Below are 15781 nucleotides of genomic sequence, written 5' to 3'. Positions count from 1 at the left end.
CAAACATTGTAGGTATTAAACATCCCATATAACTACAGCAAGATTAAAGCAAACGTTTTGACCACAACTAGATCAACAAAACATTAGAACTACAGATAGATTCAACCAAACATTATAACTACAGCTATATTCAACTAAACATTATAACTACAGCTAGATTCAATAACCATCATAACTACAGCTAGATTCAGAATCAGAATTCAGTTTATTCGCCATTTATGTTATACAAACACGGAATTTACTGTGGCAGGAAGGTGCAAAACACTAAACATATACAGATCTTAGATTAAGTAAAAGTACAAAAGTTTAACTATTTAGTACAAAAGTTTAACTATTTACTTTTATTTTCAACTAAACATTATACCTACAGCTAGATTCAAACAAACATAATAACTAAAGCTAGATTCATCCAAACATTGTATCTGCAGCTAGATTCAACCACAAATGTATCTAAATATTTTGAATTAGTGATCACTATTAATTGTTTAATTATTCATCAAAACTTTCCTGAACAATAATTTCAGAATGTCCCTATATGCTCAACACACTAAATAGTGAATTACTGATGCAGCTAAAACATAGTAAAAACTAACAGTCAACCTTCAACATTTATGACAAATGGCAAACCCATTGTTGCAACACAATCTGTCAATTAAATAACCCAGATGGACATGCGGACGGTGTGCTTCTGTCTCCTCACAGGAGCTGCCAGTGTTATTAGAAAGCATGCAGCTCTAAACAGGTCCTAACTTTAAGATTAAGATTAGGGAAATTAAGATTACGGGTTCAAATTGTTTAGTTCAAATATATTTATTATGTAGTATAGCAGAGTTCAAATAGCGATCAATTTAGAGACAATAATGTTATATTGTGTGTGGTCAGACAAAGGGGTTTCAAATCAAATCATGTTTAATAAAACATATAGTTAGTTACAGTTTATTTATTGGTGGAAAATGTATACACTTAATTTAAACTTATAAAGCACAAAAAAACTATCTTAAACTACCAAAAATAATTGGAAAATCACAACTGAACGCAACCATTCAACTGACTTTTTTCAATACAAGGATTGCAAAGTCTGCTACTCCTCTGGCATGCTCACAAACAAAAGCCCAACTGAGTCTAACTACCTGTATTAGTCCGAATGGTGAATATCTGCCTGGAGAAAATACTCCTCAATCAAACAAACCTGTAACTGTCTCATTGTCACTCAGACGTTTGAATCGAACAAGGACTGGGACGGTTTCACGAGGCATTTCTTAACACGCGCGTGTTTTGCCCTTTCTTCTGTATCGAACATGCCGAAAGGCTTTTGAAGACCCCCGACCCCCACCCCTCCCCCTCTCTACTTCATACACAAACACATCCACCCGCGGTTGGGTATGACGCCCGTGGCCAGGACGGGGAAGGGGGTGGGGGCGTGAGGAAACGGGCTGGTGTGCCCTGGAAGTAATTCTTTCGCCCCAAAACACAAGGTGAAACGGGACCACCGGAGCATCGCACGTGGGACCCGCGCTCTACATTCCAGAACAGATGGAATCCGAGAGAAGCTGGAGCTACAGCACTTGGCGGAATAAAGACACCAATAAGTTGTTTTGAAAAAAGCGTTTAAATAGTGTCTTTCTTAACTTTCATACTAGTTATAGATTGTCCCAAGGCGATCCTAAACAGTAGTTTCCCTAGTGAGGATAACTTGCTCCCTGTGAAAAAGCTTTAAAGAGCTTTCAGAGTTAAAAACAGCCTGTACTGGACTCGTGATTAAATGGTTGTTTTATTAAACACTTATTTGAAAATCAAAACATAATCCCATATTGAATACAACCCATAACAAACACAAAGTTGTAAGTGGAAGCTGTTATGATTCATAAAAATAAAAATAATATTCATAATTGTTCAAAAGGGAAATTCTTATCAGACACTATTTTCTTTCCAAATTATTCGTTCATAAATAAATAAAAATGTACTACGGCCAAGCAGGAGAAAACTGTCAACCTTCAGAATAATTATTAATAAAATGTGACCAACTGTCTGTTTATGAAAGTTACACATACCCCATTCACATAATGAACTACATAATAATCTTATACTATAAACTTACAAAACATCTATTCAAAATACAATTTGAATGATCAAACTAAACGATATGAGCGTAACTAAATTAGCCTAACAATAAAGCGTTTAAAACGAATTCTGTTTATAATCCATATTCTGTAATATCGTCTGTAATAAAGACACTGATTATTTACGTTATTAAAATAGTGACCCGTGTTTGTATTTACTAATTAGATTGTAATAAATGATAAATAAAAATATTTAGTATTAAATCGGACACTTGCGACGCATTATCTCGCTGTATTCTTCCTAATGCATTTCCAGACAATTCTGAAAAATCAAGTCAGGCCTAGTTATAGACTATTTACACTGATACCAGTCAACTAACATGACAGAGTCTAAATAAGTCACATATCATCAACATAGCACAGCTACCACTCGTTCACCCAGCAAGCCCCTGGTAAAAAAAGTTTGTGAAAGTGGCCTGACGTCACACTCCCACAATGCTCGCGCCCCATAACTCCGCTGCAGCCTGAGCACAGAGCGAGACACTCAGGCCCCGAATATAGAAAAATTATAGAAAAAATTGGAAAAAATAATAAAACAACAGATCGAAGAGAGAAAGTCCGGGAAAGGTGGCGTGGGGTCTCCCGCCGTCGCTTTGCTTCCAGTCCGGATGGATTGTTGCCGGGTTTCCATAAGAAATTGACAAATGCGGCGCTGGGAACTTTTTGGTGGGTAACTACTCGTTTTCTGAAGACCTCGTAATGTGGCTGCACGTTCTGATGTCTGCATGTTTTTTTAATAGGATTTGGATCATTACCGCAACTTTTTCCTCTTGTTATCGACATATTGACATTCGCAAGAGTTTTCTTGTCATGATCATGTTGTTCTTACTCTGCAGTCGAACCGGGTGGAATTTAGATTATTTTGTGGAAGTAGCCTGTGTAAGCATCGGGCTATTTAATTTTTAATTACGCCGATCGTCTCCTCACTCGAAGCTTTGTCGATAAATATTAAGTCTGTGTAAATCATTGACACTCTAAACAACATGCACTTTGTCGATGGTGCCTTTGGGATTGTTGATTGATATTCTGTGCAAGTTTTCCTCAAATTGCTGAATTTTAGACAATTTCCGAATATTTATCATGTTGAGCATGCCATTGCAGAGGAGCGAGGGAGATGTCAGGGGGAACGTGCCATGGTGTACGCTGCACTTTTGGTAAAAGTGGCCTACATAACATTTGTTCTACTGTGTTTACTCGCGTCATGTCTTATAGCCTAAACTCGCATGTTGCTCGATTTCTGAGCTCCCGAAAGGTCCAACCAACCTGAGAAGCCTAACTTTCTTCCTTCGATAAAACTCCGTCCAGTCGGTAGAAGGCTATAGCTATGTGTCGTGTGACATTTGTTTGTCGTTGATTGCGCATGTTTCCGTGCAGGTTGAGATGCTCGTTTTTCTGCTTTCGAAGTGTAACAACAAGCAGAGCAGCCAGCGGAGCACGAGCTAGCCCGCGAGGCGACGGCCCGCGGCTCTCAGGTGTTGCTGTTGGCTTGATTCTTCATGTTGTTGTTTTGAACGTAATTTTGTGTTCTCCCCCTGCTCTATTTCTGCATATAAAACATTTGAATCAACAAGTGATTGTTCATCCTGCACTAAACGACCTACTTTATCCCTGAAGATGGCTCTGTTTGCCTCGTCTGAGGATGTGTGGTAGTTTTGTGTAGTTTTGTGACAGTTAATGTTAGTTTTAACCTAAGAGCGTAAGCGGACGACATGCTATCTCTGTCCCACACCTGCAGGCTGACTTGAAACGTGTGTGTGTGTGTGTGTGTTAAAGGGGCAGTAATATTAGGATTCACCAATTAGACAGCCCACGTTGTAACTCTTATGACCGCAGCAGCAAAATGTACACCACAGATCACCTAGGCCTCTCCCGGCCGCACTGCACTCCACGGGTCCACGCGTGTGCGTGCAGGCCTGTCTGACAGTGATATGAACATTCACTTTGCATAAACAGTCAATTGGGCCACTTTGAGTTTTCTGTCATTTACCGAAGGATAGGGTTAGGCGTGCACGTGCAGGATAAATAACGTAGCCTAGTTATTCAAGTCATCACTGTTTTGTTGAGATTCCTTGTTGCGTGGAGACTCGCGAGCTTGCTCCACCAGGCGCGTTTCCAGCGCCTCGAGCTACATAATAAGGAAATGGAAGTGAGATCGTCACGAGACAATGCCTTTGTTATTGACATGTTTCTGTGCAAGTTGAGACTCATGTGTTTCTGCTTCCGCCTCATATATTTCAATCTGTTCAGGAGAGGAACTTTACTCTGCAGCTTTCGGAGTTAAGTTTAGTTTTGTTTACACGATGCTGGTTTATGTTTAAATTCCATTGATTAGATGCAATGATAGATGGGAAGAAGCCACTCTCGAATAAACTGTCAAACTCTTAAAACTAAAAAACAACAAATAAACGTTTTGCTATATGAGGCAATAAGTTGCTGTAGCATTAGCTTCTGATTATCGTTGGGGAAAGGGATGTTTATAACAGTAGCCTGCAAGTGTATACGTATACTGCATATAGGCTATATAAAATATATTCTAGGCCTATATATTTCACCCCAGCCAGCATATATTGTACCATAAACAGTATTTACACTACATACTGGACACATGTCTACTACATATATAACACCAGCCTGCATAGGGTTAGGCCTATATACATCGTTTTTATATTAAAGATAGATTCTGCACGTATGACATAGATACCACATACATTTTCTACATCTATAACACCAGCCAGAATATACATTCTACATATATAAACAGAATATTTATAGTGTATAACACATGTAGATTTATACTACATACATAACACCAGAGTAAACCTCATACTATATAATATCTAACTCTGCTTTGTATAACGACCTGTAGTACTTTAGTTTGTATTTACTGGCTTCTCAACCCTGACCATGCAGCTGGAGGTTTTCTGACAGCCCAGAACAAGTGCTTATTTCAGGCTAGTGGTTGGAGGGCTGTACAAAACATCTTAGCTTTTGTGATTGAGAGAATGTATGTGTGAGAGTGTGTGTGTGTGTGGGAGAGAGTGTGTTATCAACATGGTTTGTGTGAGGAAGAGAGAGTGTGTGTGAGAGAGTGTGTTATCAAGATGGTGTGTGTGAGGGAGAGAGCTCACACACACTCTTGTGCTTGTGTGTATTTCATCATGTGTGCTTGTTTGCTTGTGTGCAAGTGTCGTCAAGTTGTTGCTGTGTATTCATGTGCGTGTAAGTTGTTGTTGTGTCTTCATATGTGTACTGTTTGTATGTGTACTGAATGTGTGTGTAGTGTGTGTACTGTATGTGTGTGTGTACTGTGTGTGTGAATTGCATGTGTGTGTTTTTCTCCATGTGTGTATGTGTGGCAGATCGAGGGAGGTCTCCTCCCTGTCCCACAATGCAGTGCACCTCTGCGGGCAGTGGGCTGATTACCATGAGAAAGGAGCATCATGGGTATTGTGTGTGTGTGTATGTGTGTGAAGGGGGTGGCCCTCGCTGGTGTGTGTGTGTGTGTGTGTATCTAGAGAAGAATCGGAAAGGCTCTGATCCCTCTCTTTGTGTTTCTTCACCTTCTGAGAGAAGAGGAGAGAGGGGGGGAGAGAGGAAGGGGGAGAGAGAGGGGGGGAGAGGAAGGGGGAGAGAGAGAGGGGGATGGGGGAGAGGAAGGGGGAGAGAGAGAGGGGAAGGAGTGTGGTAGAGTGCTGGAGGGGGAGGAGAGAGATGGGGGATGGGCAGGGGGAGGGAGAGAGGGACACTGGGTTCATGCTAGAATGTGAGTTAGCAGAGTGGAGGCTCTATTTATTATTTTCTCCAGGCAGCAAGACACAAACATGGCCTCTTGAGCCTAAGAACTTGTCTCTCAAACTGCGTGTGTGTGTTTTTGCCTTCATGTGTGTGAGTGTGTGTGCACGTTTGTAAGCTTGTTTGTATGTGTATATTAGTAAATTCCAGGCAAGGAGGGTGAATACTGTATATTTATTTATGTTATTTATGTTTCACACAGTAGCTGAAGTGTCAGTTGAATTTGGTAGTAGTGTCTATGGTCACTCATTTAACCACTAACAGCAAGGGAGAGAGACATAGGCCACTAACTAGGAGCAAAGGAGAGAGAAAGAGGGATGGAGAGAGATACGATCGGAGCATAGTTCAGATGCCTAGTATTCCCTCTAACCCTGGTATCTCTCTAACCCTGGTATCCCTCTAACCCTGGTATCTCTCTAACCCTGGTATCCCTCTAACCCTGGTATCTCTCTAACCCTGATATCCCTCTAACCCTGGTATTCCTCTAACCCTGATATCCCTCTAACCCTGGTATCTCTCTAACCCTGATATCCCTCTAACCCTGGTATTCCTCTAACCCTGATATCCCTCTAACCCTGGTATTCCTCTAACCCTGATATCCCTCTAACCCTGGTATCCCTCTAACCCTGATATCCCTATAACTCTAACCCTGATATCCCTCTAACCCTGGTATTCCTCTAACCCTGATATCCCTCTAACCCTGGTATCCCTCTAACCCTGATATCCCTATAACTCTAACCCTGGTATTCCTCTAACCCTGGTATCCCTCTAATCCCTCTTTTCACAGATGCCAGTTTAGTTATTTTTTGTCAAGTTTAAACATTTTATGGTACATAAATATAAGAAAAACAAATGTTTCGCTTTAGGGTATCTTTAATATAATTGATGCAGCTCTGCTTTACTCTTATGTTGAGATTGGCATTTAAATTGGAATTTAAATTGATGCATATAAAGCACAAATTGGATACAAAAATCGCCACAATGCAGCAAATGAAGTATTTAACACTCAAAATCTCTTGTGGGACAACCCCCAGACCCCTGACATGGGGAATAGACTGGTGAAGCTGTGGCAGCAGGCTAGCTATCTTCCAACTCTAACGAACTCATAGCTCACAGTTCTTCTCCCTGACTGACAGCAGCTGCAGAAATACATAAGCTGCTTGTGGTCTGGTTTTGGTTTTAGCCAAGTTACCTATTCTTTTTTCCAGAGAAACCTTTTGCAATTTTTCAGCCCTTGTTGGTTTGGAGAGTAGCTAGTAGGTCCTGCTAGGTGAGCTAGCTAACCGACTAACCTAGCTGGCTAAGTTAACGAGGTGAGCTGGCTAAGATATAGGGCTTAAGTTAGCTAGGTTAACAAATTAGTTAGCTACATTGTTTATTTACATTTAGTCATTTAGCAGACGCTCTTATCCAGAGCGACTTACAGTGAGTACAGGGACATTCTCCCCGAGGCAAGTAGGGTGAAGTGCCTTGCCCAAGGACACAACTTCAAATTAGCACGGCCAGGAATCGAACCGGCAACCTTCTGATTACTAGCCCGCTTCCCTAACCGCTCAGCCACCTGACTCCCTGCACTGTTTATGCAATTCTGTATGATACTTTATAGATTACTTTATAGAATACAGCTGAATATGCAGGTAGAGTGAGATTTTACTCTATCTGCATATTTTGCTGTATTCTATAAAGTAGAATACAGCTGAATATGCAGGTAGAGTGAGAGTATTCTATAAAGTAGTATCTCTATATTTTTGGGGCGCCTGTTTCAGTTTCCCTCCTTTTGAGCAAATTTTCTGATCAGAAAATTAATGTAAAAACCAACAGGTATTACTTTGTGTAATTAGCTGATAATGTGTCACCTCTTTCGTTCGATTGGTGCATTTCTAATTTAGCTAAAGTTACCCTTGCTAATATAAACAAGTAAAACAAATAAATCTAAAGATAAAGATAAAGATAAAGATAAAGATTTATCAAGCAACGGCTTGAAACGCACCCCCTCCGACTATAATAATAATAATAATTATTATTATTATTAAAAATTTAAAAACTGATACTAATTACTTGAATTTCTTTTTAGGCTTTTTACAACCCCATAACTTACCACATAAACCATTGTTTTCTTCTTTTAAATATGTAACACACTCCTGCCTAGACCCATACTACACATTTGTTTCACATACATAACACACAGACACACATATTTACACACACACACAGAAACACATTCCTACACTTTCCTACACACACTCACAGCACACACACACTCACAGCACACACACACTCTCAGCCGTGGAAGGATGGAGTTGTCGGTGAGCACATTCTGCCAGGCTGTGCAGTATGCAAGGCTAAAATAGAAGCTGCACGCTAGATGCTTGAACCACATACTTCCTTTCTCCTTCTCCCTCCCTCCCCCCCCCCCTCGCTTCTTCCCCCTTTCGCTCCCTGCCATGCCCTCTCCTTCTCTCTGTCCCTGCCTCCCTCACTCCCTTCTCCTTCTCCCTCCCTCCCTCTCGCTCACTCCCCTCTCTCACTCCTCCCTCTCTCCCCCTATCCCCTCTCTCTCTCTCTCCTCCCTCTCTTCCTGGTCTCTCTCCCTCCTCCCTCACCTCTCCTCCCTCTCTCCCTGGTCTCTCTCCCTCCTCCCTCTCCTCCCTCTCTCCCTGGTCTCTATCCCCCTCCCTCTTTCCCTGGTCTCTCTCCTCCTCCCTCTCTCTCCTCCTCCATCCCTTCGTCTCTCTCTCAGAATCAGAATCAGAATTCGGTTTATTCGCCATGTATGTTATACAAACACGGAATTTACTGTGGCAGGGAGGTGCAAAACACTAAACATATACGAATCTTAAATTAAGTATAAGTACAAAAGTTTAACTATTTCTAAGAACTAAACAATCTAAGAATACAACAATTTAAATATAAAATAAAATATATATAAAAATAACAATAAGAATGAGCAGCGTGAGTGGTCAACATAGTGCAAACGGATACTGAGGTAAGGTGGCTTGTGCATACTGTAATTGCCTCTGTAGCCGATGTGTATCGGTGAAACTCACTCCTCAGGTATGTAACAGGCCACCCGCATCAACGAATAGCTAGCTTTTCGTTGGCGTAGTTGGTAGTGGTGGCGCTTGGGAAGCCAGAGGTGGTAAGTTCGAACCCAGTGCGGGACGATTTGCCCGATACCTCTGACGGAGCTTGCAAGACCACGTCTGTTACACCTCTAGATGTAACAGGTACACACATCTCTGCTGAACAGGGAGTCATGTAACTTTGATCTGCCATATAATTGGTTCAGTGTGCACCAACACAGAGTTGCTGTCAGTTGAGGCAGCGAATCACAGGAAACCTGATACAGAGCGAGAGAGAGAGAGAGAGAGAGAGATAGAGGAAGAAAGAAAGCAAGAGAGAGCGAGCGAGAGGGAGAAAGAAGAAAGGAATAGTCTAAATGGGCAGGTAAAAGAGGGAGAGGGTAGACACAGTACAAACCATAATAGTCCATATCTTAGTTCAGATTCAACTTCCCTTTTTACCATCATCTCCCCTTTCTTTCATCCTCTTTCTCACACTGACCTCAAGTATCCTGCTCTCTCATATCCTCTGTTCTCCTCTTTTCCTTTCTTCTATCCTCTCTCTCTCTCTCTCTCTCTCTCTCTCTCTCTCTCTCTCTCTCTCTCTCTCTCTCTCTCTCTCTCTCTCTCTCTCTCTCTCTCTCTCCATCTCTCCTCTCTCTCTCTCTCTCTCTCTCTCTCTCTCTCTCTCTCTCTCTCTCTCTCTCTCTCTCTCTCTCTCTCTCTCTCTCTCTCTCTCTCTCTCTCTCTCTCTCTCTCTCTCTCTCTCTCTCGCTCTCCAGGGCCAGTGTGAGGTTTGCAGTGTGACTGAAGGTCTTTCTGTGCTGGGTGGTGTGAAAGCTGTCCTAATTGAATGATAAAGTGAGATGGAGTTCAGTGAATAGGCAACAAAGGCTGTTCTGTGTGGCAGAGAGATTCATCCAGCCTTTGCCTCTCCAGTACAAGAGGGGACTACAGCTACACACACACACACATATACACACACACACATCTATTATAAAACTCTGCTGGACTCATTCACGTGACCCGCCTCTCTCTCCTCTCCTCTCTCGCCTCTCCCCCTTCTCCCCTCCCCTACTCTCTCTCCTCTCCACTCCTCCCCTCTCTCCCTTCCTCTTTCTCTCCCTTCCTCTCTCTCTCTCTCTCTCTCTCTCTCTCTCTCTCTCTCTCTCTCTCTCTCTCTCTCTCTCTCTCTCTCTCTCTCTCTCTCTCTCTCTCTCTCTCTCTCCTCTCTCTCTCTCTCTCTCTCTCTCTCTCTCAGTTCAGTTCAGTTCAAAAAAGGTTTTATTGGCAAAGAATACATGTGTAAATATTGCCAAAGCAACAATAAAAGAATAATGATAATGATGGTAATGAGAGGACTGTATGGAGTCTCCAGGTGATTGATTCCCCACATGTTTTATTGTAAGTCAAGCCCTCTCTCCATCCCTCTGTCCCCCCATCCTTCTACCCCTCCATCCCAGTCCCTCCATCCCTGATCTTTAAAGCCTTATACACAGAGACCACGAGGAAAGGAAAGTAGAGGGGGAGACAGGAGGGGGAGAGAGAGACAGTGGGAGAGAGGAAGGAGAGAGAGGCGGAGGGAGGGAGAGAGAGGGGGAGTGAGAGAGAGTGTGGGGGAGAAAGAGGGGGGGAGAGAGAGAGGGGGAGGGAGAGAGAGAGATAGATAGAGAGTGGAGCCTGGTGGTCATGCTGCTGAACAGTGTTAACCCTAGCTGTTGTCTAAGGCTGAGCTGACGTTGCCAAACTTAGACTTTGTTTGTTGCTGACATAGAGGTAGAGAGGCTGTCCCAGTGGACACACACACACACACACTTACACACACATTCATGCACACACCCACTAAAACACATTCATTCACACACACACATACACACAGGCATATACACACATACTCTCAAACCCCCCCACTCAAACACACTCGCACACAAACACACAGCCACACTCACATACACACACACAGGCACACACACACTCACTTAGACACCCATACACAAACGCAAGCACACACAAGCACACGGCTGTAGTTGCAAGCACATTTGTTTTGGTGAACCTTTTAGGGAGCACGAGAGAGAGCTATAGAAGGAGAGAGAGATGGAGAGGAGAGAGATGGAGAGGAGAGAGAAGGAGAGAGAGAAAGAGAGAGAGAAGGAAAGAGATATAGAAGGAGAGAGCTATAGAAGGAGAGAGAGAAGGAGAGAGCTATAGAAGGAGATAGAGAAGGAGAGAGAAGGAGAGAGAAGGAGAGAGAGAAGGAGAGAGAAGGAGAGAGAAGGAGAGAGCTATAGAAGGAGAGAGAGAAGGAGAGAGAGAAGAAGAGAGAAGGAGAGAGATATAGAAGGAGAGAGCTATAGAAGGAGAGAGAGAAGAAGAGAGAAGGAGAGAGAGAAGGAGAAAGAAAAGGAGAGAGGAGAGAGAGAAAGAGAGAGAAGGAGAGTGAAAGAGAGAGAAGGAGAGAGAGAAGGAGAGAGAAGGAGAGAGCTATAGAAGGAGAGAGAAAAGGAGAGAAAGAGAGAGAGAATGAGAGAGAAGGAGAGTGAAGGAGAGAGAAGGAGAGAGAGAGGAGAGAGAGAAGGAGAGAAAAGGAGAGAGGAGAGAGAAGGAGAGAAGGAGAGAGAGAAGGAGAGAGGAGAGAGAAGGAGAGAGAAGGAGAGAGAAGGAGAGAGCTCAAGCACACGGCTGTAGTTGTAAGCACATTTGTTTTGGTGAACCTTTTAGGGAGCACCGAGAGAGAGCTATAGAAGGAGAGAGAGATGGAGAGGATGGAGAGGAGAGAGAAGGAGAGAGAGAAAGAGAGAGAGAAGGAAAGAGATATAGAAGGAGAGAGCTATAGAAGGAGAGAGAGAAGGAGAGAGCTATAGAAGGAGATAGAGAAGGAGAGAAGGAGAGAGAGAAGGAGAGAGAAGGAGAGAGAAGGAGAGAGAAGGAGAGATATAGAAGGAGAGAGAGGAGAGAGAGAAGAAGAGAGAAGGAGAGAGATATAGAAGGAGAGAGCTATAGAAGGAGAGAGAGAAGAAGAGAGAAGGAGAGAGAAAAGGAGAGAAAGAGAGAGAGGAGAGAGAGGAGAGTGAAGGAGAGAGAAGGAGAGAGAAGGAGAGAGAAGGAGAGAGAGAGAAGGAGAGAGAGAAGGAGAGAAGAGGAGAGAGAAGGAGAGAAGGAGAGAGAGAAGGTGAGAGCTATAGAAGGCGAGAGGAGAGAGAAGGAGAGAGAAGGAGAGAGAAGGATAGAGCTATAGAAGGAGAGAGAGAAGGAGAGAGCTATAGAAGGAGAGAGAAAGAGAAAGAAGGAGAGAGAAGGAGAGAGCTATAGAAGGAGAGAGAGAAGAAGAGAGAAGGAGAGAAAGAGAGAGGAGAGAGAGAAGGAGAGTGAAGGAGAGAGAAGGAGAGAGAGAGAAGGGGAGAGAGAAGGAGAGAAAAGGAGAGAGGAGAGAGAAGGAGAGAAGGAGAGAGAGAAGGAGAGAGCTATAGAAGGAGAGAGGAGAGAGAATGAGAGAGCTATAGAAGGAGAGAGAGAAGGAGAGAGCTATAGAAGGAGAGAGAAGGAGAAAGAAGGAGAGAGAGAAGGAGAGAGAAGGAGAGAGCTATAGAAGGAGAGAGCTATAGAAGGAGAGAGAAGGAGAGAGACATAGATGGAAAGATAGGAAGAGCGGGGCTAATGGAGAGAAAGCTGAGAGAAGAAAGAAGAATCAGATACTGAGAGCGAGCGAGAGGAGAAACAGAGAAAGAGAGATAGAAGAGAAGGAGAGAGAGAGATGGAGAGAGTGTTGGCATGGCGCCTGCTGGCAGAGTGCCTACTGTTGCTGTGTCACCATGGGACTCCCAGGCGGAAGGGCTTCCCCTAAACCACACAAACTTACACACTCACAGACACACACTCACACACAGATACACACACACACCCACACACACATAGATACACACTCACAGACGCACGCACACACGTGCACTTGCGCACGAGAACACACATGCATGTGCACTTTTTACTTTAATCACACACACTTTAATATCTCCTGTTTATTTGGCTAGCTGTGGAGAGAAGGAGAGGAGGAGGAGGTAGAGGAGGAGGAGGTAGAGGAGGAGAAGAGGAGAAGAGGAAGGATAGGAGGAAGAGAGAGAAGGAGGAGTAGGAGAGAAGGAGGAAAGAAGAAAGGGAGACAGGAGGAGGAAAGGAGAAGAGTAAGAGAGGAGGACCTTAAGCCAGACTAGTCTAGAGAGAATGGTTGTTCGGCAACATTCCAGCACCCAACCACACACACACACGCCAGGTTAGGTCACACAGACACACCAGGTTAGGTCTAACTGTCGGTCAACCCTGACCCTGTATGTTAACCCTGACCCTGTATGTTAACCCTGACCCTGTATGTTAACCCTGACCCTGGAGGTTAACCCTGACCCTGTATGTTAACCCTGACCCTGTATGTTAACCCTGACCCTGGAGGTTAACCCTGACCCTGTATGTTAACCCTGACCCTGGAGGTTAACCCTGACCCTGTATGTTAACCCTGACCCTGGAGGTTAACCCTGACCCTGTATGTTAACCCTGACCCTGGAGGTTAACCCTGACCCTGTATGTTAACCCTGACCCTGGAGCCCTGACCCTGTATGTTAACCCTGACCCTGGAGGTTAACCCTGACCCTGTATGTTAACCCTGACCCTGTATGTTAACCCTCACCCTGTATGTTAACCCTGACCCTGTATGTTAACCCTGACCCTGGAGGTTAACCCTGACCCTGTATGTTAACCCTGACCCTGGAGGTTAACCCTGACCCTGTATGTTAACCCTGACCCTGGAGGTTAACCCTGACCCTGTATGTTAACCCTGACCCTGGAGCTGGAGGTTAACCCTAACCCTGGAGGTTAACCCTGACCCTGGGAGAGGGGGGAGGGAGATGGGGGAGGGAGGGTGTGTCGCTGTGTGGGCTGCCCCTGGAATGTGCTTTGTGGTGAGGCCCCCAATACACCCCCACTAGCACCCACCCCCCTCACACACACCACCCCCCACACACACACCACCCCCCCTCACACACCACCCCTCACACACCACCCCTCACACACCACCACCACCCCTCACACACCACCCCTCACACACCACCACCCCCCACACACACACCACCCCCCCTCACACACCACCCCTCACACACCCCCCCTCACACACCACCACCACCCCTCACACACCCCCCCTCACACACCCCCACTAGCACCCACCCCCCTCACACACCACCCCCCACACACACACCACCCCCCCTCACACACCACCCCTCACACACACCACCCCTCACACACCACCACCCCTCATACACACTCAATACGAAGTGTGTCACCCCCCGTATCACCCCTGCTGGGTTCCGACCTGAACACCACGCCATGGCTGTCACACACACACACACACACACATGTATGCTGTGTGTGTATGCTGTGTGTGTATGCTGTGTGTGTATGCTGTGTGTGTATGCTGTGTGTGTATGCTGTGTGTGTATGCTGTGTGTGTACACTCTCATGTCACCCATGTTGCAGTGTGCAGCTACGTGACTGTTCAGTGTGGAGGAAGAGGATTGGCCCATAAGGTCAGAGCTGAACAGGAGAGATTGCAACATTCTGACCCTGACCACTGACCCTGACTTTGAGCTCTGATTCTGATTTCAAGCTGGAGTAGCCGGTATAGTGACACAGCTGGTAGGGTTGTTAGGGTTACACAGGTTTGGAAAAACAAGTTTGAGGCCTTCTGTGTGTGTGAGCGTGTGTGCGCTTGTGTCTGTATGTTTATGTGTCTGTGAGAGGGTGTGTGTATGTATACATGTTTTGCTCAGTTTTCTTAAGAATTAGCCTTATCCACTTTCATAACATGTGCACACATGTATACAGTCACTCAAAGCTTCTCTTGTGTTCCCCACTGTTGTCTGAAGACACACACATCCACACATCCACCACACACACACCCACACACAGCCTACAGTGACACCTAGTGGTGGAAACTGGCAACTGCACTCCAGCATGATCAAGAAACACTGCTAACATCTTCACGTGTTCTGTGCATGTTGACCCTGGAAGAGAGTGGCTGTTCTGAACTTTTGTACTTTGTTCTCATCTCTCAGGGCATTAAGGATGCAGAACACTATTCCCCACTCACCCCCAACCATAGCTGTTGGTACAGGGTGAGGAGGCGGAGGAGGAGGAGGAGGAGGAGGAGGAGGAGGAGGAGGAGGAGGAGAGAGACACAGAGAGAGAGAAGAAGAGTGAGAGGGAGGACGAGGGGAGGCTGGAGGTAGATCAGATACTACAATACAGGTGAGTTCCTCTCCTATCAGTAACTGAGATAATCGTGGGGAGATAACCCTAACCCTGGGATAACCTAACTCAGAGATGTCTGTACTTTTTAGTAATTTAGCAGACGCTCTTATCCAGAGCGAGGTGTGTGTGGGGGGGTGGTGTGTGTGTGAGGGGGGGTGGTGTGTGTGAGGGGGGGTGTGTGTGTGTGGGGGGGTGGTGTGTGTGTGAGGGGGGGTGGTGTGTGTGAGGGGGGGTGTGTGTGTGTGGGGGGGGTGGTGTGTGTGGGGGGTGGTGTGTGTGAGGGGGGGTGTGTGTGTGTGGGGGGGGTGGTGTGTGTGGGGGGTGGTGTGTGTGAGGGGGGTGGTGTGTGTGAGGGGGGGTGTGTGTGTGTGGGGGGGGTGGTGTGTGTGGGGGGTGGTGTGTGTGAGGGGGGTGGTGTGTGTGAGGGGGGTGGGTGCTAGTGACCACCTCAGGGTGGGTGTATTGGGGGCCTCACCACAAAGCACATTCCAGGGGCAGCCCACACAGCGACACACCCTC

The 15781-nt window shown here is 45.2% G+C and overlaps 1 long non-coding RNA gene across 1 annotated transcript; it reads left to right on the top strand.

The window, feature by feature from the left end:
• Positions 1–2531: 2531 nt before the first annotated feature.
• LOC134019479 (uncharacterized) lies at positions 2532–15146 on the top strand. Its single transcript, XR_009930019.1, has 2 exons — positions 2532–2786; positions 15067–15146. It is a non-coding gene; the product is annotated as an uncharacterized LOC134019479 (long non-coding RNA).
• Positions 15147–15781: the final 635 nt, after the last annotated feature.

This window comes from Osmerus eperlanus, chromosome 4, assembly GCF_963692335.1.
Source record: "Osmerus eperlanus chromosome 4, fOsmEpe2.1, whole genome shotgun sequence".
Lineage (NCBI taxonomy): Eukaryota > Metazoa > Chordata > Actinopteri > Osmeriformes > Osmeridae > Osmerus > Osmerus eperlanus.
The sequence above is the reverse complement of the archived record's forward strand: the minus strand, read 5'-3'. Positions and strand labels throughout refer to the sequence as shown.